At 40.5% G+C, this 27019-nt stretch overlaps 1 protein-coding gene across 3 annotated transcripts in view; it reads right to left on the bottom strand.

The window, feature by feature from the left end:
- The window catches only part of CDKL5 (cyclin dependent kinase like 5), a 226528-nt gene that overhangs the window by 198487 nt on the left and 1022 nt on the right, over positions 1–27019 (bottom strand). The window contains exon 1 of one of the 3 annotated variants that reach the window (XM_032329649.1): positions 12076–12845. The exons of the other annotated variants lie outside the window; for them this stretch is intronic. The gene's annotated coding sequence lies outside the window, so the exon portion shown is untranslated. Of the gene's footprint in view, positions 1–12075; positions 12846–27019 lie in introns of those variants that run through there. 3 annotated transcript variants of the gene reach the window in all.

The raw sequence follows: 27019 nt of genomic DNA, 5'->3' as shown, positions 1-27019 counted from the left end.
TCGGGTCATGATCCCAGGGTCCTGGGACTGAGTCCCACATTGGGCTCCCTGCTCGGCGGGAAGCCTGTTCTCCCTCTTCCACTCCCCCTGCTTGTGTTCCCCTTTCTAGCTGTGTCCCTCTGTCAAAAAATAAAATAAAATAAAATCTTCAATTTAAAAAAAAAAAAATAAAGAACTTGACCATTTTTTAAAATTCACTTTCCAATTATGGACTTCAAACTATCAAATAATGATTACCAAATAAACCATACAAATTACAACAGCTATAAATGTTCAAAGAGTGCTCATTTTACACTGGAGAGGTTATGTTTTACATAGGAACGTGGATTTGAAATAGGTGTGGAAACACGTATGGGGTTACAGTTATGTTGTGTGAGCAAACAGAAGAGAGCACATTCCAGCAAAATTTGGTTAAATACACTTAAGGATTACCATAAATAAATGATGATGATATTATATAATTTGCAAAGTGCTTTCACATTTACCATTTCACTGACTGGATATCAAAACAACCCAGTGAATTAATTCACAACCCAGAGATTCATACTTTTGAAACGAGACAGAAAAAGGATATCTAGTGGGGCACCTTGGTGGCTCAGTTGGTTTAGTGGCCAACTCCTGGTTTCAGCTCAGGTCCTAACCTCAGGGTGATGAGACTGAACCCTGCGTCAGGCTCAGGGGTCAGGGGGTATCTGCTGCAGAATTCTCAATCAATCTCTCTCTCTCTCTCTCTCTCTCTCTCTCGGCCCCTCCCCCCCCCACTCTCACTTTCTCTCAGTCTCTCGCAAATAAATAAATAAATAAATCTTTAAAGAGAAAAAAGGAAAAGGATATCCGATCTAAACTCCATATTGTAAAAGAAAAGAAAACCGGTTATGGTTAGATCTCCCAGGTTTTTTAATGCAAAGCTAAGAAACTTCAATTTCAGCCTATAAACACTGGGAACTTACTACAAGTTTTGTTACTTTTTTTTTTTTTTTTTTTAAAGCAGTGACTTAACAATAAAAAACTACTTGAATTAGAATACTGGCCAACACAATCCAAGGAAAATGGAACACTCATCATTCATTTATTAATTTATTTATTCATTCCACAAATATGTACTAGATAAGTACTCTATGCAAGTCACTATTGCAGATGTTAGCAATACAGTAGTGAACAAAACAAAGCAGATCCTGCCCTCATGGAACTTGAAATCAAAAAGATATAAAAAATTCCTGGGGCACCTGGTGGCTCAGTCATTAAGCATCTGCCTTCCGCTCAGGTCATGATCCCAGGGTCTTGGGATGGAGGCCTGCATTGGGCTCCCTGGTCAGCGGGAAGCCTGCTTCTCCCTCTCCCACTGCCCCTGCTTGCTGTGTCTCTGTCAAATAAATAAATAAAATCTTAAAAAAAAGAAAATGAGATTAATTTATTTTAAAAAGATATAAAAAATTCTTGTAGAATAAAATCTTTCAAATAAAATCAGATGGGCACAGGTTTTCAAATGTGAAGAAATAGTAACAACAGCTATAACATACTGCACTTTCGTGCTCACCGCTGATCTAGCTGTTTTATTTACATTAATTTATTTAATCCTCACAAGAACCTTTTTTGGTCCTTCACTACCAGAAACCTCATTTTACCAACAAAGAACCTAATACAGAAATTAGTTCCCTAGCCAGTAAGTGGCAGAACTGAAACTCAAACCCAAGCAGTCACGCTCCAAAATTCCCATAGTTAGCCACTATGGAATAGCCTTAGCAGGTAACAAATAGCTTAAATTTGTGCCTTGGGAGCACTTCCATACATTGGATATAATGCTAAGTATTTTTACATACATAATCACATTTAATCCTAATAGTATTAAAAGATATGAAAAGGGATGCCTGAGTAGCTCAGTTGGTTAAGCATCTGCCGTCAGCTCAGGCCATGATCCCAGGGTCCTGGGATTGAGCCCCGCATCGGGCTCCCTGCTCAGGGGGGAGTCTGCTTCTCCTCCCTCTGCCTGCTGCTCCCCCTACTTGTGCCACTCTGACAAATCAATAAATAAAATCTTTAAAAAATTTATAAAATAGTAGTCCCAGAGGAGCACCTGGCTGGCTCAGTAGGGGGAGCATGTGACCTGATCTCAGGGTTGTGAGCCCCCCACTGGGTGCAGAGATTACTTTAAAAAACAAAACCTTTAGGGCTGCCTGGGTGACTCAGTAGGTTAAGCATCTGCCCCCAGCTCAGGTCATGATCTTCAGGTCCCAGAATGGAGACCAAAGTCGGGGCTCCCTGCTAAGCAGGGAGTCTGCTTCTCCCTCTCCCTCCACCCCTCCCCCAGCTTGTGTGTGCACTCTCTCAAATTAATAAATAAAATCACTCATAAGTAAATAAATAAAATCTTAAGAAAGAAAAGAAAATAGACCCAGAGTCATCATAAACCTCGTCCCTGGTCACCAGCTAGGAAGAATCAAAGCAAGGTTTTCCCAACCCTTCCCAACAACAGCTTATAAGCCTCACTGAATGCAGCCAAAGTAAAAATAAATAAATAAATAAGCTGGGAAAACCAACAATGTGAACAGATATATCTATTCATAAAATTTACAAAAAAGAAGTGACTTTAGCAAGGCTAAAACTAAACAGTGTTCCATGTGCAGAGTGAAGATGTGTTACTACTACTTTCTGCAATGGATGTCCCATCACCAATCTCTTACAGGATCTTATCATTTTTACTAAGAGCCCTTATTTCACTATCCAAACCAACCAACTACAAAAAGCTAAATACAGAGCAAACTCTGGCAAGTTAATCACTAATTCTATTCAAGTTTGTATATTCGCTAGTTCATCCACTAAAAAAATTTCCCCTCAAATCTCTAGAGCCTAATTATAATGGCTACTTTTTCTACTTTACTAGAGATTAAGTCAAAAACCTATTAGCAGCAGAGTCATACATACTTAGAGTACAAAAAACTGGGCAATTTTCCCTAGCCCCAAACTTGGGAAGCCCCTTGTAGCTGTTACAAGGACTAGAAAGGTAGGTCTTGGAAAGAATCAGCACCAGGGCAAAAATTTAACCTGGTGGGGTGCCTGGCTGGCTCAGTCAATAGAGCACATGACTCTTGATCTTGGGGTCATGTGTTCAAGCCCACGTTGGGGAGAGAGATTACCTAAATTAATTAATTATAAAGCTTTAAAAACATTCAATTGGCAAATACAGTCAGTATCAACACAAAAATCTCCTCCTCTCAAAGCCCTTTTTCATTATGACTAAAACAGTGTACCATTTGTCTTCCAACTTTTAAGGTCTTCTCCATCAACCAGTGAATTTTAAAATTTATACTGACCACTTTAGCAGAATAAATTACAAAGGGAGAGAATGAAGCAGTAAAAAGTAGAGATGCAATTTAGGAATGGGTTTAACATACCACTCAATAAAAGAGGATTCATTATTCAACAAATACATATATTCAGCATCTACTAAGGCTGGAGATACAATGGTTAGCATGCTTCTACATCCTAATATATCCTATTTTTATCCTGGCTAGAAGCTGAGCAGATCACCCTTCAGGACCTCCATCTATAAAATGGAGATAGCTATTCTTATAGAAATGTAATGGATTAAATGTGGCACACCGACCTTTAAAACGTTCTGTACTCAAACAAAACACACTTTAAAGACCAAAAGGTTTTCAGAATGGCATGTTTGAAAAGAAAGAAAAAAAGCAGCAGTAGCCTAGAAAAGTAAAAATATATATAGTAAGCTAATGTTTATTCCTGGACAGGAAGAAGCCTTAACATCTCTGTATCCCTCAAGGTATCTGGCCTACTGCCCTTCATTTAACAAGAGTTCAGTAAATACATGTCACCTTTTCTTCTTCTCTCCCTCTCAGGTATGGAATACTGTATTTATTTTAATAATCTGGCAAAGGAAAAAGAATGCACAGAAGTAACTAATATTTACTGGTGCCTATTATATGTCAAGTTACTATGTTGGGGCGCCTCGATGGCTCAATCGTTAAGCATCTGCCTCCAGCTCAGGTCATGATCCTGGGGTCCTAGGATCAAGCCCTGTGTCAGGTTCCCTGCCCAGCAGTGAGCCTGCTTCTCCCTTTCCCACTCCCTCTGCTTGTGTTCCCTCTCTTGCTGTCTCTGTCAAATAAATTAACAAAAATCTTTAAAAAAAAAAAAAAAAAAGTTACTGTGTTGGGCACTTCATCTATGTTATTTCAATTAATTTTCATAGCCACCTTGTGAGATATTATTATTAATCACAAAACTAGGAGTGGATTTTGATTTTCTAAGAATCAGGTCATAATAAATCTAAACAGAATGAGCAATGGATCTTAATTTGGCAGCATTTGCTTATTTCATGTTAAAAGAAAGAACTGAGGGGCGCGTGGGTGACTCAGTCAGTTAAGCGTCTACCTTCTGCTGAGGTCATGATCCCAGGGTCCTGGGATGGAGCCCTACACTGGGCTCCCTGCACAGTGGGATGCCTGTTTCCTCTCCCTCTGCAGCTCCCCCTGCTTGTGCTCTCTCTTTCTGTCAAATAAAAAAATAAAATCTTAAAAAAAAAAAAAAAAAAACAAGGGAAGCCTAGGAAGGAGTATTTTGTTTTAAAAAAGCCTTTAACATGAAAAGAAAATATACCAAAAAAAAAATACAAATGGCCAATAAATAAACTTGGTAAATATTCCATCTTAGAGGTAATTTTTTTAATCCAATGAATAATAAAGAGAAACTGGCCACATTGGTCAAAATAGTAGACATTTTTAACTGTCAAGCTTTCCTTTAGGTAAATTAGTGGTGCCTCCTTCACACCCTTAACAGGCATGGCAGGATCTCGTCAGTGTCATCTATCCTTACCCCCAGTGAATATCAAGGGGCATGTAAGGCTAGTATCCTAAAAACATGATCAAAGACATATGCAAGGATTCCCTTTAAAAGGCAATCTTTGCAATAAACAAACACACAAATGAATAGACATTTTTTGCCATGTTTACAATAGAGGGAAAAAAGGAGAACCTACATGAGATAGAGAGCACTGAAGTTCTACTTCAAAATGGCTGACCAAATATGTGTTTACCTTTCCCTCTAAAACCCAATGAAATAAGCAAAAGAATTATAAAAAGGGGTGCCTAGGTGGCTCAGTCAGTTGGGCATCTGACTCTTGATTTCAGCTCAGGTCTTGATCTTATTTAGGGTCCTGAGTTCTGGCCCCACATTGGGCTCCACACTGGGTGTGGAGCCTACTTTTAAAAAAGAAAAAGAAAGGGGCGCCTGGGTGGCTCAGTGGGTTAAAACCTCTGCCTTCGGCTCAGGACATGATCCCAGGGTCCTGGGTTCGAGCCCCACACTTCGGGCTCCCTGCTCAGTGGGAAGCCTGCTTCTCCCTCTCCCACTTCCCCTGCTTGTGTTTCCTCTCTTGCTGTGGCTCTCTCTGTCAAATAAATAAATAAAAATAAAATCTTTAAAAAAAGAAAAGAAAAGAAAAATAAAATATAAAATTTTTAAAGACCAGAGCAGTCCTGGGAATGCACGAATTGCCCCATCTCTGCAGCAGGCTGATCAGAGAGGAACTCCAAGAAACCATGAAGCAGATTAAGACCGAATGGGCAGCAGGGGCACCCAGCTGGCTCAATTGCAGAGCATGCAACTCAATCACAAGGTAGGGAGTTCAAGCCCCACACTGGGCATGGAACCTACTTTAAAAAAAAAAAAAATTATGGGTGGCAAACCTAAGTGGAGCCGAAACACCCACATCTTCATGTGGGCCAATGAAAGAGATCACTCTCAAAAAATACATTTTTGGGGGCACCTGGATGGCTCAGTGGGTTAAAGCCTCTGCCTTCAGCTCAGGTCATGATCCCAGGGTCCTAGGATCAAGCCCCTTATTGGGCTCTTTGCTCAGCAGGGAACCTGCTTCCTCCTCTCTCTCTCTCTCTCTCTCTCTGCCTACTTGTGATCTCTGTCTGTCAAATAAATAAATAAATAAATCTTAAAAATAAAATAAAATTACTTCCTTTAAAAAAAATACATTTTTTTCCCAGAAGAACCCTTAAAAGATAATACAACTATAGGTAGTAGGCACTAAAAAAAGAAATGGCTTGGGAACCTGGGTGGCTCAGTGGGTTAAGCCTCTGCCTTCGGCTTGGGTCACTATCTCAGGGTCCTGGGATCAAGCCCTGAATCGGGCTCTCTGCTCAGCTGGGAGTCTGCTTCCCCCGCCCCTCTCTGCCTACTTGCGATCTCTGTCTGTCAAATAAATAAATAAATAAAATCTTTGAAAAGAAAAAAAAAAAAGGAAACGGCTTAATGGTTAACCACATACATGAAAAGCTATTAAAAAACCTTCACCCATGTCCACTCCCTGCCCTCTTTCTACAGGACTACTGCTAACATTTCTACCCCATCCTGGCTCAAAATCACAGTTCAGAAAAGGAATACTCAGTAACACTGAGGCCACAGAAGTGGGAAAAGATGTCAATAAACTGTAGCTTCCATGAGGAATAGGGAGGCACCTATTTCTAAAGAGGTAGCAACTGTACAGAAAAACACTGCATTCCAGGCAAAGGAGAGAGCATAAGCAAAGACAGCAAATCTGGGATGTCTGGGTGGCTCAGTCAGTTAAGTGACTGCCTTCAGCTCAGGTCATGATCCTGTGGTTCTGGGATCAAGCCCGTGTTGGGTTCCCCACTCAGCACAGAGTCTGCTTCTCTCTCTAACCCTCCCCCTAAACCCGGCCTGTGCTCACTCGCGGTCTCTCTCTCTCTCAAAAATAAATAATAAAATCAAGGGGCTTCTGGGTGGCTCAGTCACTAAGTGTCTGCCTTAGGCTCAGATCATGATCCCAAGATCCTGGGATCAAGCCCCATACTGGGCTCCTGCTCAGCAGGAAACCTGCTTCTCCCTCTCCTACTCCCTCTGCTTCAGTTCCCTCTCTCACTGTCTCTGTCAAATAAATAAATAAAATATTTTAAATAAATAAAATCTCTTTTTAAAAAAAGACAGCATATTTGAAACAGAATTTTATGCAGAATTCTACATATCCAAGCATAGTGTTTAGGCTGACAGGAAAAGTATAGGAGGCTGGAGAGGTAGATAGAGAACATACCAAAGACAGCCTGACAGGCCACATAAAGGAATTCAGTCTTTATCCTTTCTCTTTCTCCTGTCAACAAGAGAACATAACTGTAGGCTTTCAGACAAATCAGTGATGTGATCAAAATCACATTTTATATCATACTAGCAACTGTAGATAATGTATCTGAACAAGACCCAGCTATCTACCTTAGGAGCCCGAGTGGATGATAGAGCCAGTAAGAGACTTTTTTCTTCAATTAAGGAGGACAAAGTCTGAGGAAAGGATGCTGTACTTCAATGAGACATGCTCATTGTAAGGTACTTGTAAGAATACCCAGGTGTAGATTTCCAGAAGGTTATTAAAAATGAGATTGGGGGGCGCCTGGGTGGCTCAGTTGGTTGGACGACTGCCTTCAGCTCAGGTCATGATCCTGGAGTCCGGGGATCGAGTCCCACATCGGGCTCCCAGCTCCATGGGGAGTCTGCTTCTCCCTCTGACCTTCTCCTCGCTCATGCTCTCTCTCACTGTCTCTCTCTCAAATAAATAAATAAAGTCTTTAAAAAAAAAATTAAAAAAAATAAAATAAAATAAAATAAAAAATAATAATAAAAAATGAGATTGGGTCTAGGGAGCCTTGGTGACTCCATCAGTTAAGCGTCTGCCTTTGGCTCAGGTCATGATTTTAGGGTCCTGGGATAGAGCGCCACGTCGGGCTCACGTCCAGCTCTCTGCTCAGCGAGAGCCTGCTTCTCCCTCTCCCTGCGGCTCCCCCTGCTTGTACTCTCTCTCTGTGTCAAATACATAAATAAAATTTCAAAAAAAAAAAAAAGATTGAGTCTGGGGGAAAAAATGGGGAAGAGTTTAGAAATTTAGAAAAACATCTGCATAGAACTGAACCTTTGGGTGTAACTGAAACAATGACCTATGATAACACTTGGCCAAGAAGTCAAACCCAGGTTAACAGCAGTGTTTACAGAGTAAGTGGATCACAGCAAGCCAAAAGAGGTTGCAGATAAAGAAATGAGAGAGGAGGACATGGAGAACAAAGATGCCAAGGGAACACACACACTGTTTCAAGGAGATAGTGATTAACAGTGTCAGGTGCGACAGAAATGTCAAGTAAAATTAGAACGGAATGAATCTACTGACTGCAGCACACAAGAAGTCACAGGTGATCTCAGCAAAAACAGTTTAAATAGCATTGGGGGGCGGGGGGCGCCTGGGTGGCTCGGTCACTTAAGCGTCTGCCTTCAGCTCAGGTCATGATCCCGGGGTCCTGGGATCCAGTCCCATGTCAGACTCCCTGGTCGGCGGGAAGTCTGCTTCTCCCTCTCCCACTCCCACTGCCTGTGTTCCCTCTCTCGCTGTGTCTGTCAAATAAATGGATAAAATCATTTTTATAAATAAGTAAGTAACATTGAGAATGGGAAGTCCGAGAGCAAGAGCTGACGTTTGAGAAGTGAACGAGAAGAGGTTAGACTAAAAAAAATAAAATAAAATAAAGAGAAAAGGTTAGACTACATATAGAACACGCTCTCAGAAGTGCAGAGAAGGTTAGAAAGCTAGGAGAGGAGTGAACAAGTGGCTTAGAGAAAGTTTTCTAGGACAAGAATCTTAGGAATAAGATCAGAGAAAAAAAAAAGAAGTCACAAAGCGAGACTAAGGATATAACAAGGTTACTCAACCTCAGCACAACCAGCATTTTAGAACAGGTAAATTCTTGGCTGTGGGAAGTTGTGCTATGCACTGTGAGATGTTAAGCAGCGCCCCTGGCCTCCCTCCCCCAGATGCTAGGAGCACACATACCACCACCCCATGCTGTCACCTTCACACAGGTCTTCAGAGACTGCACAATGTCCCCTGGGGGCAGAAGGGCCACAAGGATACAAGATGAGGAGGAAGAGGGAATAACGGATGGAAAAACACAGCTATGGAAGCATCACTGAAGCTGAGGGCATCAGGCAAGGGACTGGCCTGGAACAGCAGAAGCACCTCAGCTTCTGAGACAGGAGAGAAACAACAGCTCTGGAGAGAGAGGGACCGATAAATTTGCAGATGAAGCCAGAAGCTGCAGAAAATCCACCAGAAGGCTCTCAATATTCTCAGAGGGATGAAGGCAAGGTCGTGTGCTGAGTATGAGAGCAGATGATCTGCTGGTCTGAGAAGTCTGAGAAGAGTGGCCTGACTTTCTAACAATTAATAGGGCCCGGTAGCTGGCAGGTCACAACCAGAAAAGTCCAAATAAGGCTGGAAACTGCCAGACTCCCTTCTTTCACTGAGAATGTTAAAATGCACCTCCCCATATGTGGAAGTCACCTTCTACATACCAATCACAAGCCCAAAGAGCTCACAAGTCTATTCAAATTTCAACTGCATCATGGAAAGAACAGAATCCTAAGGATTACCTGGGAAACTAACCCTTTTTTAAAAATAACATACATAGTTCCTATCACATAGTATGAACTGTGTGTCCTACACAACTCATGTCTAAATGAACTTTTGGTGAATAATCTATTCAAATTAAAGAATGCCTGTGGTTGCAATTACTTCCTAGTTCTTAACTGGATGAAATACTTCCTGACCAACAGTCAAGAAGAACAGAATAGAAAAGAGTGGCTGCAAAGACAAGGGCTTATTAAATGAGATTCTTCCTTGTCACAAGACAAAGACCTTCCTCTTCCTTGTCACAAGACAAAAAGACCTGCTCACTCCTGTTTTCTAAACCAACAGCTGCAAACTCAAATGATTATTCGAACAGGAAAGCAGAGATGTTGCCTCAAGTCTCTGCATGGGAAAGAAGCTGGAAGTGAACCACCAGCATAAAGCCAAGAGATACAAAGGGCTGTCCTTGGATGAATAAGAAAAAAGAAAACTCACACACAGAAGCCCAGGTCTGTGTGTTGAAGGAATGACCAAAACAAAAGGGAAAACCCATCTTTCCTCTACCATAGATAAGGAGTCAAATTCACACTACTTTCCAGTTATCAGAAATCCATCTAAAAATAGATTGAAAACTGCCAGGAACAGTGAATCCAGAGTCCCATTAGAGGAAAATGCAAAACCATTCAAAGAAGCATCCCACAAGCCAGGCACAAGCAAACAATTCCCAAACTGTTACATGTTACAAACCCTGACAAGCAAAACTTGGAACAAGGAAGGAGGGGCACACAAATCAGAGATTTCCCTCCTCAGGAACTACAACTAATAACCCAAAGGAAACAAACATAATTATATTTTTTAAATGTTCAATAAATGAGAAGAAAATGCCCTTATGAAAATCTAAACGTAGATCTGTACACATCAAGTTTTACACTGGGCACCTGGGTGGCTCAGTCTGTTAAGCTTCTGCCTTCGGCATGAATACCAGGACCTGGGGATCAAGTCCCACATCAGACTCCCTGCTCACTGGGGAGTCTGCTTCTCCCTCTACTCTTATCCCCTGTTCATGATCTCTCTCTCTCTCAAATAAATAAGCAATATCTAAAAAAAAAATTTTTTTTTGCATGTAGGGGCAACCTGGGTGGCTCAGTTGGCTAAGAGTCTGCCTTTGGCTCAGGTCATGATCCCAGCGTCCTGGCACTGGGCTCCTTGCTCAGCGGGGAGCCTGCTTCTCTCTCTCCCTCTGCCTGGCCCCCAACTTGTGCGCGCTCTCTCTCTCTCTTTCTTAAATAAAATCTTAAAAAGAAAATTAGGGGTGCCTGAATGGCTCAGTCGGTTAAGTCATGATCCCAGGGCCCTGGGATCAAGCCCCACATCTTCACATTGGGCTCCCTGCTCAGCGGGGAGCCTGCTTCTCTCTCTCCCTCTGCCTGCCGCTCCCCCTGCTGTGCTCTCTCTGTCAAATAAAATATATTTTTTTTAAAGTAAAATAAATTTAAAAATAAATCTTAAATTTTTTTTTAAGAATTTACATTTGAAAAAATAGCCAAGTGTTTTTAGTGAAAATTCTCAATAAATGGTTTAACCAAATGACTAGACATCGCTAAAGAGAAATTAGTCAACTGTAAGATGTGTGTCAGAAAATCACCTATAAGTAAAAATGGAAAATATTAAGCAACAGGGAGGACACAATGAAAAGATAAAATACATATCTAAATAGTTCCAGAAGTGGAAAATGGAGAAGCAATATTTCAAAAGATAATGACTAAGATTTTTTTTTAACAACTATAGGCATCATGAGTCTTCAGACTGATAAAGTATACCAAATAAAAGCAAAACAAAAACAAATCTAGAGATATCACGAACTGCAGATCAAAAACAAAGAGAAAAAAAACCTTAAAGATAGCCCAAGGGAAAAAATAATTACCTACATATAAAGAAATAAAGTCTGAACTGGCGAAAGACTTCTCATTAACAAGAATTTTTTTTTTCATTAACCAGACTTGTCAAAATACAAGGGAATAATATTATGAAACTGCTGAGGGAAAATAATTGTCAACGTAAATTCTGCAGCCAGCTGAAAAATGATTCAAGAGAAAACATGAAGTAAAGACATTCAGAAATACCAAGATCAAGTTTATTACTAAAATGCCCTTAGTGAAAGAACTACTTAAGAACATTCTTTATAAAAAAGGAAACTGAACTCAAAATGGAGAAATGGGGTGAATGAAGAATGGTGAGCTAAAAAAATTGGAAAACATGTTGATGAGTAAACATGCACTATTTTTATAGGCTTAAGGTGCCTTAGATAAGACAAAACTAAAGCATAAATAACTAACATGGAAAAGGGGATGAGAGTTAGAAGGTAAACCACTCTAAAACTTTTGCCTTATTCAGGAGGCTAGAGATATTAAGTTGAGACTCCGTTAAATGTGTGTGTTAGAAATTTGAAGGATAACGAAACTTCTGTCTTCCACCCTGGAATAAGAAAGCTGAAAGGAACATAGCTGCCCACACTTACAACGAAAAAGAGCTGGACTGATTTCAAATTCATGACTTTCTTTAAACCCATCACAGAACAACCAATTGGCTCAAAATCTTAGGAGAGGGGCCTGCAAGGAGACAGGAGACAGCCTTGCACTCACCTGGGGCAGACTGCGGCTGGACACTGAAGAGTGCAGCTACAATAATTGGCAAGTTGATAAAAACCCAACATGGCTTTGCTGAAGGGATGGTGAAACCACTGGGGAGGTCAGAGAAATTGGGGAGACCCCAACCTTCTGCAGGATCTTCCTCCACCAACCCCACCAGACACTCACAGAGAAGAGCGAGCTCTGAGGATGCCAATTGTGATGCAGACCCGGTGGTGGGGTGGGGGAAGGGAACTGCAACAATGCCGCAGAAGCCAGAGTAGTCAGATCCTTCTCTCCGTATCTCAGCTAAAAAAGAAAAGTCTCATCAAGGCCAGTAAGTGCTCCTACCCTTAAAGCGCTGGTAAAAACTCAATGCAGCTGGGGAAAGGGATGGGCACCCTACCCCTAGGAGAAGGCCAGATTACACATAGAGCCCACCACAAAAGCCAGGGTTGGGGCAAGGCTTTGGGACACTGAAGAAGCCTAAACCTGAGGAGAGGTTTATCCAGAACAACACTCCCCACCATCAATCCCCACCTCTAAGCTAACCAGCTTCCGGTAACCAACTTCAGGTAAACAGCAGAACACTACTGGCAGAGGAACAGGAGAAAACAAGATCACGTAAGGAGACCCTCTCTGTGCCACAGTTCAAAAGAAACACCTGAAAATCAAAATAAGCCAAACCCCGGGGTGCATATGTGACTCAGTCCATCAGGCATCCAACTCTGGGTTTCAACTCAGGTCATGATCTTAGGGTCATGGGATCAAGCCTTACATCTGGCTCTGCACTCAGCTGGAAAACTGCTTCTCTCCCTGTCTCCCCGCTCACATAAGCGCACATGCACACACTTTCTCTCTCTCAAATAAATCTTTTTAAAAAATAAATTAAATAAATAAACCAATTCCCACCCCAATCACAAACTATTTCTACGTGAATTTGAAGCCTGAAGTACACTAAGGGTAAACACAGCAACAAACTCAAACCCAGCCCAACCCCTGACTAATTCAAAGCCATGCCCAAAGGCGTAGCACAAGGAAAAATGTGCCCATTTACAGACATAAAAATTATGTACCTCAGTCTCTACTATTCTACAAAATAAGTCAGCCTTGCAACAAGGAAAAAAAAATCACAAGACGTAAGAAAAAGCAAAGAAAAAACAACACTCAAAAAAGACAAAGAATGGGAGCGCCTGGGTGGCTCAGTGGGTTAAAGCCACTGCCTTCGGCTCAGGTCATGATCCCAGGGTCCTGGGATCCAGCCCCCATTGGGCTCTCTGCTCAGTGGGGAGCCTGCTTCCTATTCTCTCTCTGCCTGCTTCTCTGTGATCTCCGTCAGTCAAATAAATAAATAAAATCTTAAAAAAAAAAAAAAAGACAAAGAACATATCAAAACTGTACACAGACTCAGATTTTGGAAATATCTACAGTGAAATTTAAAATATTATGAGTAACATGTTTAGAGCTCTAAACTAAAAGAAGAACATGCAAAATCAGACATAATCCAGCAGAGAGATGCCAACTGTAAGAATAAAATGAGGGGTGTGTGACTGGCTCAGTTGGTAGCACATGTAACTCTCAGTCTCGAGGTCCCGAGTTCAAGTCCCATGTTGAGCTACTTAAATAAATAAATAAATAAACAAACAAACATACATACATAAAAGTGCTAAAAATGAAAAACACAGTTAAGAGAAATGAAGGGGGGCGCCTGGGTGGCTCAGTGGTTTAAAGCCTCTGCCTTCGGCTCAGGTCATGATCCCAAGGTCCTGGGATCGAGCCCCACATTGGGCTCTCTGCTCAGCAGGGAGCTGCTTCCCCCTCTCTTTCTGTCTACTGTCTGTCAAATAAATAAATAAAATCTTTAAAAAAAAGAGAGAGAAATGAAGAGTTCCTTCAACAGGTTCTTCACTAGACTCAACTCAGCCAAGCAAAGAATCCATGAACTTGAAAATTAGTCAATAGGCATGACCCCAACCAAAACACTGCAAGAAAACATAGTGAAAAACAAAACAAAAACATTCAAGAGCTATGGGAAAATGTCAAAGGTTCTAACATACTGATAAATGGAATCTCAGAAATAGAAGAATGGGACGAAAGAAATATTTGAAGAAATAATACCTGGAAATATTCCAAAATTAATAAGATACCTAACGACAAATCCCAAATGATCAGAAAATAGTAAGACAAACACCCTTCACCCCATAAAATTTATTGCCAATACTCAGCACCAACATCACTTGAGGCTGAATTCCACAATCTTTGCCATTGTTACTCATTAAAAAAAAAAAAAAAAAAATCAAGTGGGGGCCAGATAGTTGAGTTCCAAGAGTATGTGACTCTTTTTTTTTTCTTTAAGATTTTATTTATTTATTTGACAGAGATCACAAGTAGGCAGAGAGGCAGGCAGGTGGGGGGGAAGCAGGCTCCCCACTGAGCAGAGCCCGATGTGGGACTCAATCCCAGGACCCTGAGATCATGACCTGAGCCAAAGGCAGAGGCTTTAACCCACTGAGCCACCCAGACATGTGACTCTTGATCTCAGGGTCGTGAGTTTGAGCCCCATGTTCAGTGTAGAGATTACTCAAATAAATAAAACTATAAGAAAAAAACAACAACACAAAATCAAAACACCTCTGTTAATATGACCACCAGGTCATCAATTCAGCTACATATGATGGCCACCTCACAATGCTCTCCTCTATATATATAAGTCTCACTCTGTGTAAATGACTGTTGAAACCTAGGTCACAAAGCTACATCCTAGCTGTAAGAGATTGAGGATGTGAGTTTTCTGGGCAAGTGAGACCCATAATATGAGAAATTACCAAAATGTAGAGAAGATATTTAGAAGTCTAAGACAGCATGCTTAAAAACAGGGGGCACCTAGGTGGTTCAGTCAGTTAATCATCAGAGTCAATTTTGACTCAGGTCCTGAGCTCAAGGTTGTGAGATCGAGCCCCACGTTGCACTCCACACTCAGTGTAGAGTCTGCTTGAGATTCTCTCTCCCTCTCTCTCTGCCCCTCCCTCAACGTGCACACACATGCACTCTCTCTAAATAAAGAAAAATCTTTAATAAATAAATAAAAACAAAAACAGGGGCGCATGGCTAGCTCAGTCGGAAGAGCATGTGAGTTGATCTCAGGGTTTTGGGTGCAACCCCCACCAGGGTATACAAATTACTTAAAAATAAGTAAGCTTTTGGAACGCCTGGGTGGCTCAGTGGGTAAAGCCTCTGCCTTTGGCTCAGGTTATGATCGCAGGGCCCTGGGATCAAGCCCCGCATCAGGCTCTCTGCTCAGCGGGGAGCCTGCTTCCCCTCCTCTCTCTCTCTCTGCCTGCCTCTCTGCCTACTTGTGATCTCTGTCTGTTAAATAAACAAACAAAATCTAAAAAAAAAAAAAAAAACCTCAAAGCATATTATAAAAAAATAAATAAGTAAGTAAACTTTTTTTAAAAAGCTATGTTTAGGGACACCTGGGTGGCTCAGTCAGTTAAGCATCCAACACTTCGTTTCAGCTCAGGTTGTAATCTCAGGGTTGTGAGAGCGAGCCCTGCATGAGCCTTGGTGCTCAGCAGAAAGTCTGCTCAAGATTCTCTCCTTCTTGGGGCACCTGGGTGGCTCAGTGGGTTAAAGCCTCTGAGTTCAGCTCGGGTCATGATCCCAGCGTCCTGGGATTGAGCCCCGCGTCGGGCTCTCTGCTCAGCAGGGAGCCTGCTTCCTCCTCTCTCTGCCTACTTGTGATCTCTGTCTGTTAAATAAAATCTTTAAAAAAAAAAAAAAAAAAGATTCTCTCCTTCTCATTTCCCCCTCACTCCCCTCCACCCCATGTGTGAACACATTCTCTCTAATAAATAAGTAAATAAAATATTTTTTTTTTTAAAAATCAGGTTTGGGGTGCCTGGGTGGTTCAGTTCATTAAGCAACTGCCTTCGGCTCAGGTCATGATCCTGGAGTTCTGGGATCAAGTCCCACATAGGCTCCCAGCTTCACAGGGAATCTGCTTCTCCCTCAGACCTGCTCTCCTCTCATCCTCTGTCTCACTGTCTCCTTCTCAAATAAATAAATAAAATCTTTAAAAAAAAAAAAAAGATCATGTTCAAAAAAATTAAAGATTAAATAAAAACAAGGGGCACCTGGGTGGTATAGTCAGTTGGGTGTTTTAACTCTTGTTTTTGGCTCAGGTTGTGATCTTGAGGTCATGAGACTGAGTCCCAGGTCAGGTTCTGCACTCAGATGTGGGTTTCTCTTTCCCTCTCCCTCTGCCCCTCCCCTACTCCAGCACACTCTCACTCTCTCAAATATTTTTTGTTTTGTTTTGTTTTAAAAGATTTTATTTCTTTATTTGAGAGCGAGAGAGAGAGAGCACAAGCAAGAGAAAGGAACAGATAGAGAGGGAGAAGCAGGCAGCTGAGTAGGGAGCCCAAGAGGGGCTAGATCCCAGGACCTGGGATCATGACCTGAGCCAAAAGCAGACACTTAAACAACTGAGCCACCTAGGCACCCAGTAAATAAATCTTTAAAAATATTTTTTTAAAAGGCGGGGGGGAGGAGGGGGCCTGGGTGGCTCAGTTGGTTAAGTGACTGCCTTCGGCTCAGGTCGTGATCCCGGAATTCGGGATCAAGTCCCATATCAGGCTCCCAGCTCCATGGGGAGTCTGCTTCTCCCTCTGACCTCCTCCCCTCTCATGCTCTCTCTCACTCTCTCTCTCCAATAAGTAAATAAAATATTTTTTAAAAAATAAAATAAAGGGGCACCTGGGTGGCTCAGTGGGTTAAGCCGCTGCCTTCGGCTCAGGTCATGATCTCAGGGTCCTGGGATCGAGTCCCGCATCGGACTCTCTGCTCAGCAGGGGGCCTGCTTCCCTTCCTCTCTCTCTGCCTACTTGTGATCTCTCTCTCTGTCAAATAAATAAATAAAATCTTTTTTAAAAAAATAAATAAATAAAATAAAATAAAAATGGGGGCACCTGTGTGGCTCAGTTGGTTAAGGAGCAAAGTCTTGATTTCCACTGAGGTTGAATCGGGTTCCGTGCTCAGTGGGGAGTCTACTGGAGATTTTTCTCCCTCTCTCTCCCTCCTCTGGCTATCCTCCACTCTCTCCTCTAAAATAAATAAATAAACCTTTAAAAAAATTAAAATAAAATAAAAATTAAAAAACCTTTCATCTAACCAGGTAATGTTGTAGAGTGGATTCTTTAGTGAAGTCACAGCAGAGGCCATTTTACAAGGCCCATATTTTATCTCACTATGGGAACACATTTAAAACCAGCCTCCCAAATAAAATCTTTTTTAAAAAAATGTGGGGGGGGGGGACGCATGCCTGGGTGTCGAAGTTGTTAAGCATCTGCCTTTGGCTCAGATCAGGATCCCAGTGTCCTGGGATGGACCCCTACATTGGGCTCCCTGCTTGGTGGGAAGCTGCTTCTCCCCTTCCCACTCCCTCTGCTTGCGTTCCTTCTCTCACTGTCTCTCTCTGCGCCAAATAAATAAAATCTTTTAAAAAAATAAAAATTTTTTAAAAATAAAATAAAACCAGCCTCCCAGGGTGCATGGCTGGCTCAGTCAGCAGAGCTGCAACTCTTGATCTTGGGGTCTTCGGGTCATGAATTTAAACCCGATGTTGCACCTAGAGATTACTTTAAAGAAAAAAATCAATAATAAATAAAACCAGCCTCCCAATCTGAGGGACATGAACAGTAATCTGGAGGTGTGCGAAGTCTTATGGTAAACAAGCAAACACCTTCACAGAATGTCAATTTTTGCTTAATGTACAATGCAGATATATAGAAGCACACCTATGCGTGCATACATGAGTTTGTTATGGAGCAGAACATAGCATTTCAATGAATTCATGCAATAAATCATGAAAATACTTAAAATAAATGTCACTCTTCTAGTTGTGAATTTTGGCCTCCCCCTCATCTGTCATACTGTAAATGGTGGTAGAAAAGTTTCAGGGGTGCTACAGGGAGCCATTAGCACCTAGTTACACACCAGTGTGGATCCAACACACAGTTATGTCCAAGAGCACTGACTAGATACAAGATAAGCACGTCTTTTGGGCTAGCAGAGAGGAAGATCCACTAGATAGATATTTGACAGAAAGGAGAAGCCACAAGACAAGGAAGGCACTGACACGAGGAGATGGGGAAGGGGGTCAGAAAAGATGTACCTTTCATAAGAGAAGTATTTGTCGAGCATTTCCTATGTGCCAGGCAATGCCCTAGATGCTGAGGCTACAACAGTCAACACCATGCCTCCAGGAGCTTACAGCAGAAAACTGATACTAGCCATTTATCGATTTTACCAAAGGCCCACCCCTATTTAAATTCCTAGTTTCAGGAATTTCAGACACTGAATTTTCCTATGTGAAAATGAAAATGGACAGAAAAAAAAGCCAAAAGATGGCCATAAAGAAAGAAAAGATAAAAACATCAAAACAAAGCATGAGTGGCTCATTTGGTCAAGAATCTGCCTTCAGTTCAGGTCATGATCCAGGAGTACCAGAAGCGCCAGGATGGAGCTCCCTCTCCCTCTGCTCCTCCCTCTGTTCCTCCCCCTGCTTGTGCTCTCTCTCTCTCTCTCTTTCTCAAATGAATAAATAAAATAAAATCTTCATTTAAAAAAAAAAAAGGCACGCAATACATAAATCCATGTTACTTCTTGCTATTTTCCCAATTTTATATGCTCATTCTTCGACCCATGTCTTTGAATACACTATCTGCTGGAAAACCCCTTCCTTTCACTTGACATTCTGGGCCTCCTTTAAGACTCTTCACCGACACTCAAGTATCACACTGCCTTCCCAGGCCCCTTAAGTCTGCATTAAGTGAACCACTTCTGGCCTAGAGTACCAGCACCCAGTATTTCCATCTGAATATGCATATCACCCTGCACTGTAGTCTCGGCTCTTTGCCTCTTCTGCGGGATTACAAACTCCATGAGGGCACAACACTACAGCTTGGCTTTGTATCTCCATCACCTACCATGAAGCTGACACCAAGATTTTCAAATCATCACCCTTTCATTAAGTCAGAGAAAGACAAAGGAGGCCTTCCCTTCCCAACCCTGGGCAGAAGGACAGACTCAAGAGCTCAGCTCCAAATCAAGGACAATCACTGGATGCTAGAGAAACAACCAGCACAAAAACCTCACCGTCAAACTCAAAGAGCTAAAACGAGGCAACTCTTCTAAAATAAATGTTCTGGGGGGCACCTGGGTGGCTCAGTTGTTAGGCATCTGTCTTCGGCTCGGGTCATGAGCCCAGTGTCCTGGGATCAAGCCCCACATCTGGGCTCCCTGCTCAGCGGGAAGCCTGCTTCTAACCCCTCCAATCTCCCACACCCCCTGCTTGTGTTCCCTCTCTCGCTGTCTGTCAAATAAATAATCTTAAAAAAATAAAATAAAATAAAATAAAATAAAAGTCCTGGGCTGAATAGGAAGCAAAAAAGTAATGTCAAAAACCACTGCAAATTTCAAGTTACCAGCACAGGGGTTGGGGGGCGGGGGGAGGAGTGTTGACTAAGGCAACACAGAGAGAATACAGAGCAGGTATAGAATGGTTCAGAAAAAGCCTAAGAACTCAAGGCCAAAGTAAGCTAAGTTAGAGGCTGCATCAAAATCGATTTCAAAAGAAATACTTGAAGAAGGAGGTGATGCTGTAGTTATTCTTTGTATATATGCGGAGGACAAAACCATGCAACAGCATTCTCTACAGGCACAAACAGCTTTACACCAAAAAAGACTTCATTACTCGATCAAGCAAAGCAAAAATTTTGCATGGCTGATGAATTCCAAAAAGAAGTGAGCATGTAGGAACACATACTGTAGAACAAGAAAGAAACAAATCAGCATATATAAAATAAAACCTTTGTAGCACTTTTATACACATAAGCTCACTTGAACATAAAAAGCTCAACAGAGACCAGTTTAATATAAAAGATAAGGTCACAGAATGTGAATCAGATTTGGAAATGGCACTTAATGGCCAAAGATCCGTATTCCTACACAGTATTAACAAAATTCTCTAAAAACATTATAGGTGCCCAAATGAGATTTCATAACATATGAAATAGCATAAATGCTGAAAATATTAAACGAGGCCTAAGACATTATATTTGAGGGGGAAAAAGAATAAAGCAAGTTTAACGCTGATATTTAATGAAACATTTCATTAAAACATTAAATACCTTGAGCAGATTAAAAGTGTGGGGGGTGGCAGTGAAGAATTTTAAGTTTAAATATGGAAGAGAGCTGACACTATTAGAAAAAAAATTAACTCGGTTATAAATAGAAATGACATTCCTATATAAGGTTAACAGAATGGTGAAGGATAAAAGGAGCCTTTAGAAAATCAAGGGTAATTTCTACAAAAACAATGAAAAGACTATCCCAGATAACAATCAAAGAAGCAGTTGCAAAAATTTTAGTGAGATAAGGGAAGAATATTTTACCTCGCACAGATTATGACCTTTCTGGTAAATTATCAAGGTTCCATTGAGCTAAAACTCTGGGGTTTTGTTTTGTTTTGGGGAGGAGGAGGGAGCATTTCATTTCCTGTCACACCCCTGCTTAAAACCTTCAAGAGTGCCAGAGGCCTTTGGACAAGCTCAAAAACCGAGTAGATGGCCTACCAAGCCTTTTTAGGATTTGGCCCTTGCCTAACTCTGCTTCACCACTTGCTTCTCTACTTTCCAAGTCATTTTGGATTTATTTTCAGTTCTTTAAAAGGTTGTTTTTCAAAAGCCTCTTTCTCTCTCACCCTGCCTGAGGGCATTTGTACCTGATGGCCAGGAAAACTTATTTCCCCAACTAGACAGGCCCTTCTCATCCTTCCGGGCTCACTTCAATGTTAACTCCCCAGTGTAGCCTTCCTACCTGCTCCCCGCAAGGACAGATTCCAATCCCTACCCTGTTACATAATCCCATAGCGCCTTGTATTTTGCTTCTGACTCAACTTGAAACTATAAATTCTTTAAGGGCAAGACCTCCTTAAAAAAGTGGTGGTGGGGGGGGAGGCTGGTGGCTCAGTCAGTTGAGCATCCCACTCTCGGTTTTGACTCAGGTTATGATCTCACAATCTCAGGGTCATGGATTAGAGCCCCAAGTAGGGCTCCAAGTTCAGCATGGAGTCTGCTTGGATTCTCTCTCTCTCTATCTCTATCTCTCTCTCTCCCTCCCTCCCCCCCCGACCCCTCCCCCAGCACACACATGGCTCTAATAAATAAATCTTAAAAAAAAAAAAAAAAAAAGAGGGCACCTGGGTGGCTCAGTGGGTTAAGCCTCTGCATTCTGCTCAGGTCATGATCTCAGGATCCTGGAATCAAGTCCCATATTAGGCTCTCTGCTCAGCAAGGAGCCTGCTTCCTTCTCTCGCTCTCTCTGCCTGACTCTCTGCCTACTTGTGATCTCTCTCTCTGTCAAATAAATAAATAAAATATTTTTTTTAATTTTTTTAATTTAAAAAAAAAAAAGAAAGAAAGAAAGGGCAAACCTTCATCTTTTACCTATCACCCTATCCATCTTCCACCACAGTTTGGTACACAGAAGATAGTATTTGTTAAATGAAGGACAGATCCACAGGATGTAAGACAGATTATTTTAGAAAGAAATAATTGATAAAGTATGAAATACCAATCTGCTCAAAATTAGATTTTGTCTACCTCAACTGTTTTCCATTATTAACAATTAAAACAAAACCTTCTTTTGGGGGGGAGCCTTTTAATTTGCAATACTAATCTTAAAATTTTAGTGGTAATATTACTAATAACAATTATAGTACTAGCAGGGCACCTGGCTGACTCAGTCAGTACAGCATGCAACTCTTGATCTCAGGGTCACGAGTTCAAGGCCCACACTGGACACAGAACCTACTTAAAAAAAAAAAAAAATTGCAGTACTAGTAATTAAAGTTAATACATTCTGTGAGAGACTAACAAACCAGATGGGGTGTGTGGTTAAATTCTAGGATATGAACCAACTTTTGTAATCTCTGAAAAATTCTATCAGGAAACTAGTTTCCACCCAGCCAGTATCAGAGTGATTGGGCAAACCCAAGTCAGTAAGCTGTGCTTCAGCTATTACTTATCACCATTTTTTATCTGCCATATCTTCCTTAAGTGAATGTATGTGTGCTTAATCTGATTATTACGATAGGATCTTACACTGCCAAGAACCTAATCTTCAGGCATAATACAAAAGACAAATACAAAACTGAGATCTAAAATTGCAACTTATCTAGGGCCTGTGGCTGATTCAGCTGGAAGAACATGCGATTCTTGATCTCGGGGATTGTGAGTTTGAGCCCCACACTGGGCATAGAGATTACATTAATAAATAAACTTTTAAAAATAATAAAGTTGCAACTTACAAAAAAGGGGGGTAGTCCTTAAAAATAATTAAATAGATAACATATTCATCTATGGTTTTTTTAACATCCAGAAATTAAAGTTGGCACATTCAAAATGCCTATTTCCCTCTAATCAAAAAGGTTACACTGTCAGAAAGCACTTCATTATGTAACTATTTGACATTAGACCTTTCTCTTACAAAGAATAAAAAGTAACAACAGAATCATACAGCCATAGCTGTTAAACAGTTAAAAAAAAAAAAAAAAAAGTAAACCTACTTCAAACCAGTTATAACTGAATTTACAGTAAACCATTATTATCAGAGCAGTGCTGTGTCCAATCTGTTTGTTATTAAAAATCCAGACAAAATCTACCACACAAGGAGTTATTGATTTACCTGCCTGGCACTTGTAAGGGTCACTTTCTATAGAGAAACATTCAACTAAAAGCAATGAAAGTTTGTTTCCAAAACACTTTATACTTCCAACCAAAGAACTGCCTTCTTCTGTTCTATTATGTGTACCCAAAAAACAACATCCCTAAACTATCCTATCAACAATGTCCATCTACACATGCAGTACACTGAGCAAAGGTGAGCAACTCGGAGCATGGAGATCAGCCTATGCTGTACAAGTCGTTCCCAAGGTAGCTTTACTCCCACATCTATTCTTTCAGGGTAACTAAAAAGAAAATGATGCAGGCAGGAAAACAGCTGTAGCTATGGTACCTTACAGGTTGTGTCTAAATCCCACAAGCGACTGTTTAGCTCTCTTAATGATGGGTCTTGTAACACACGCACATAATCACAAGAGGCTTCAAGTAGCAGAAAATTCTACTTTCAAGCAGAAACATTTTTGTCAGAGTCCAACTTCTATGTATTAAGAAGCAACAATGACACGTCTCTGTAAACTTCATTTACCTCCAGGTTTTATTTCACTGAAGTCATAACAATTACAGAAGAGATACCCATCTGCAAATTGTAGTGGCTGCCATTTAGAGTGCATCTAAACCACAAAACTGAATTCAAAGAGTATCTTCACCACCTTTATTAGTGTAGCAAATTTAATCAAAGTCAGTCAAAAGTTACAGTGGAACATGCAGAAACATGAAATACCAAGTAGTTAATTAGAAACAGCTACATCATTTTGGGTGTAAATAATTATGTACAACCTTCATTTATGAAGAAACAGAATTAATGACCCTTCATTATAAAAGTCTACACTTCTAGGGGCACCTGGGTGGCTCAGTGGGTTAAGTCTCTGCCTTTGGCTCAGGTCATGGTCTCAGGGTCCTAGGATCAAGACCCGCATCCGGCTCTCTGCTCAGCAGGGAGCCTGCTTCCCCCTCTCTCCCTGACTGCCTCTCTGACCACTTGTGATCTGTCAAATAAATAAATAAAATCTTAAAAAAAAAAAAAAAAGTCTACACTTCCAGTTGTCCTATCCATAAGTGCTGATGGACCTGAGTCCAGCCTCCTCCCACATGACTGAAGGTCAAGCGGCCTTACCGATGTAGTTAACTACAGGAGGCATATTTAGACCTCTAGTACCACCCCAGAAGTGACTTTTCAGTAGGACCTCAACATATGTTTGCACAATCAGATTCCTAAAGAGAAGCAGAAAGCATGTTCTGAAGAACACAGGTTCAAGTCAGACATATCTGGATGAAATTGCCTCTGCTACAGCCTAGCTGGGTAATCTGAGCAAATTATTTTCTCTCTGAGCCCATCTGATCAAATGTTTAGGAAAATATCTACCTCACACAGGTATTGTGAGAACACACATACACACATCTATCCATGCAAATGAATTATTTACTATAGTATCTGGTCTTCAGTAAGGCCCAGTAAATACTACGTTATAATTTAATTATTATAAAGACTACCCAAAAGAGAGACCACTCCCAAAACAGGACCTTAATTAGAACTGTTTCCAACACAAATGTTTCTAAGAGCTTAATACAAAATGTTGACAATCAATTTCAAAGACCTGAATGGGCTAGGTCCTTTATTTTAACCTTGTAAGTAATCTTCTGTTAATTCTGAAATCTTAATTGTCTAAATGTTATCAGGTTCTTTAGGTAGAAACTCCTCATTCAGCTCTCATACCCACTGAAAGAACTGCACCCAACTTCATATCTCAGTATTATGAAGTAAATGTACAAACTTGAATGAGAAATGAGGCCAAACCTTTGAGTAATCTAGCCATCATGTGCTGCTGTATATGAAGGAAACATTCTAGAAATTATCAATAATTTAAATCCAAACACAAAAATGATGCATTGTCAATAAAACATTTCTAATGTTGAGTTTAAGATTGAATTGGAAAACCCTCCCAAACAGAAAGTTTAAACTTAGTCTTTAAATTGCAGTGTTTTCCTAAGTTGCAATATGTGACCCAATTGACAACATCAGATGATAAAAAACCTTTGGGATTCTATCTCCTCCTCTACCAAGGAATTTGATGCTACAAACAAATAAAACAACCTTTGGAATCAAAAACAATCAAATTCTGAGTAAACAGCCTTTTACTATGTAGAAAGTGACTCCACACTTAAAATTTTGCTATTCTCATACCAAAGTTAAGGGTTATCTAAAAGATTTCCCTCACATTTTGGGTCTGTGTATATGGGTGGTTTCTTCTAAATGCCTTATTATTTGGTATCAATTTATCACATGAAAAAGTCTTGTCCCCACCTTTACTGCCAAAAATAAAGCACTAAGCTAACATACCTTCTCAAACCTAGAAGAAATAAAAGAGATAACTACAAGTTATCAGAATGGAAGGGGAAAAAAGGTGAACTTTTAACAGACGTTTATTTTCTTGGTTCACTTCCTTACAAATTTCCTACACCCATATTCTTAGATATAGCTGAATTTTCTATCACAAAGTAAACTGAAACACAAATCATAATGAAAGGTTAAATTTCTGCAACAGAAGCCACTGTCATTTCCAACAATGCAACTATTGTTGAGAGTCTCTCACAGATTCTTGGACACAGTGGTGAAGCAAGACTGGGGTGGGGGGGGAGGCATACTTGAAGGAATTTCTCCACTTCTGTATTTTAGTTTGTAATGGAACAATACTGCACCTTCAAAGTAGAAATACCATGTAAAATCTGGTTCTCATTAAATGACTTCCTTAACCCCATGCAACATATCTGGAACAGAATACAACTGATTCGCAATCAGTCAACCTTCTATTACTCATCTATGCGAGATGGCCCTGCAATTTCCCTCCATGGGAGCCTTTTCTTCTAAAACCCCGGGGAATACTGTAGATGCCACACTCTGATTTAAACGACTGCAAGAAAATTGCAGTGAAAATAATGGCAGATTTAGTCTGGGGAACTTGCATAAGTCTCAAAAACCTGAAATAAGGGGTAAAAAAAACCCTTCCACAAGCCCCTAAATCATGTCTAAATTATAAATCTGACCAGGAAAAAAGAAATTCTCTCTGGAGAAAGAATGTTTATTTCTAATGTTTTTTAACATATCAAGTTTTGTTTTAAAAACTAATTAATCTTAGGAAACATGCCACATCAGCAAACCTAGAATTAGAATACAAGACGCACATATATATACACACACACATGCATCAAATTAATCACTGCATTATGTTTAAAAGGCAAGACAATTCAACAAGATTTGACACTCCAGTTGAAGACCCTCCAAACTCTTCTGAAATGGTCGATTATTTAACACTCTCGGAATGATTAACTTTATTTAGCATGCCTCTTTTGGAATTTTATTATTTAATACAGCCAAACCGATTTTTTTTTTTCATCTTAATTAGGTTTCCTTGTACTTGCGAAATGCTCAGCATACACTGTGCTGGCAGCTTTAGTTCTGCAGCTTCTTTCTTCTGGCTGGTTCCCCCCTCACCCAACCCCCCCAACCCCCCACCCTGAAAAAAAAGATTTCCTTCCCAAATGTTCTCTTCTCTGCATTTGTCAACAGAAACACCCACTGGTGGTGTCAAACTGGTAATACTGCTGCAGGCTTCCTTACTCCTGTTCCAGCGTGAACGCCAAAAATGCTCAAACCTAAAATAGTACTTTTAATAAAGAAATTAGAAAAATTGCTAAGATACTCAAGTACCATGTTCTCAAAAAGAGGCACACCTTTTTAAAATATGTATTATTCATGAACCGTAATTGGGTTGCTAAATATAAGATTATACTACCCCCCCAACACTAAACACACAAGTAAACATAGGTTCTTCACATTTTGCAATTAAAATGTTTTAAAACACTTAAGTTAAAAAAATTTACATCTAAATGTCGTTCACATATAATTCCGAATAGCCTCCGTAAAGATGCCTTTTTTGTAACCCAACAGCAAGAAAGGCGCAAGCTGGAAATGTTACCTAAAACGACAATCCTATTCTATACATATTTACGTCTCCCGTTCCAGCCAAAAGCTCTCAGACAAATTAATTTGTGTAATCTCTTACATTAACTACATTACCATTACGTCCAAACAAACCTAGTTCAGATTCACAGACGGAAATTATTCTGTGTCTGCAATACTTTCTAAAATCAGCCTAAATTTCAGCCAATTAAAATAGATTGTGTTAACAGAACACTGATCTGCAACTACTTAAATA

This window comes from Mustela erminea, chromosome X (genome assembly GCF_009829155.1).
Source record: "Mustela erminea isolate mMusErm1 chromosome X, mMusErm1.Pri, whole genome shotgun sequence".
Taxonomy (NCBI): Eukaryota; Metazoa; Chordata; class Mammalia; order Carnivora; family Mustelidae; genus Mustela; species Mustela erminea.
Note: the sequence above shows the minus strand (reverse complement) of the source record. Positions and strands in the feature narration are given on the sequence as shown.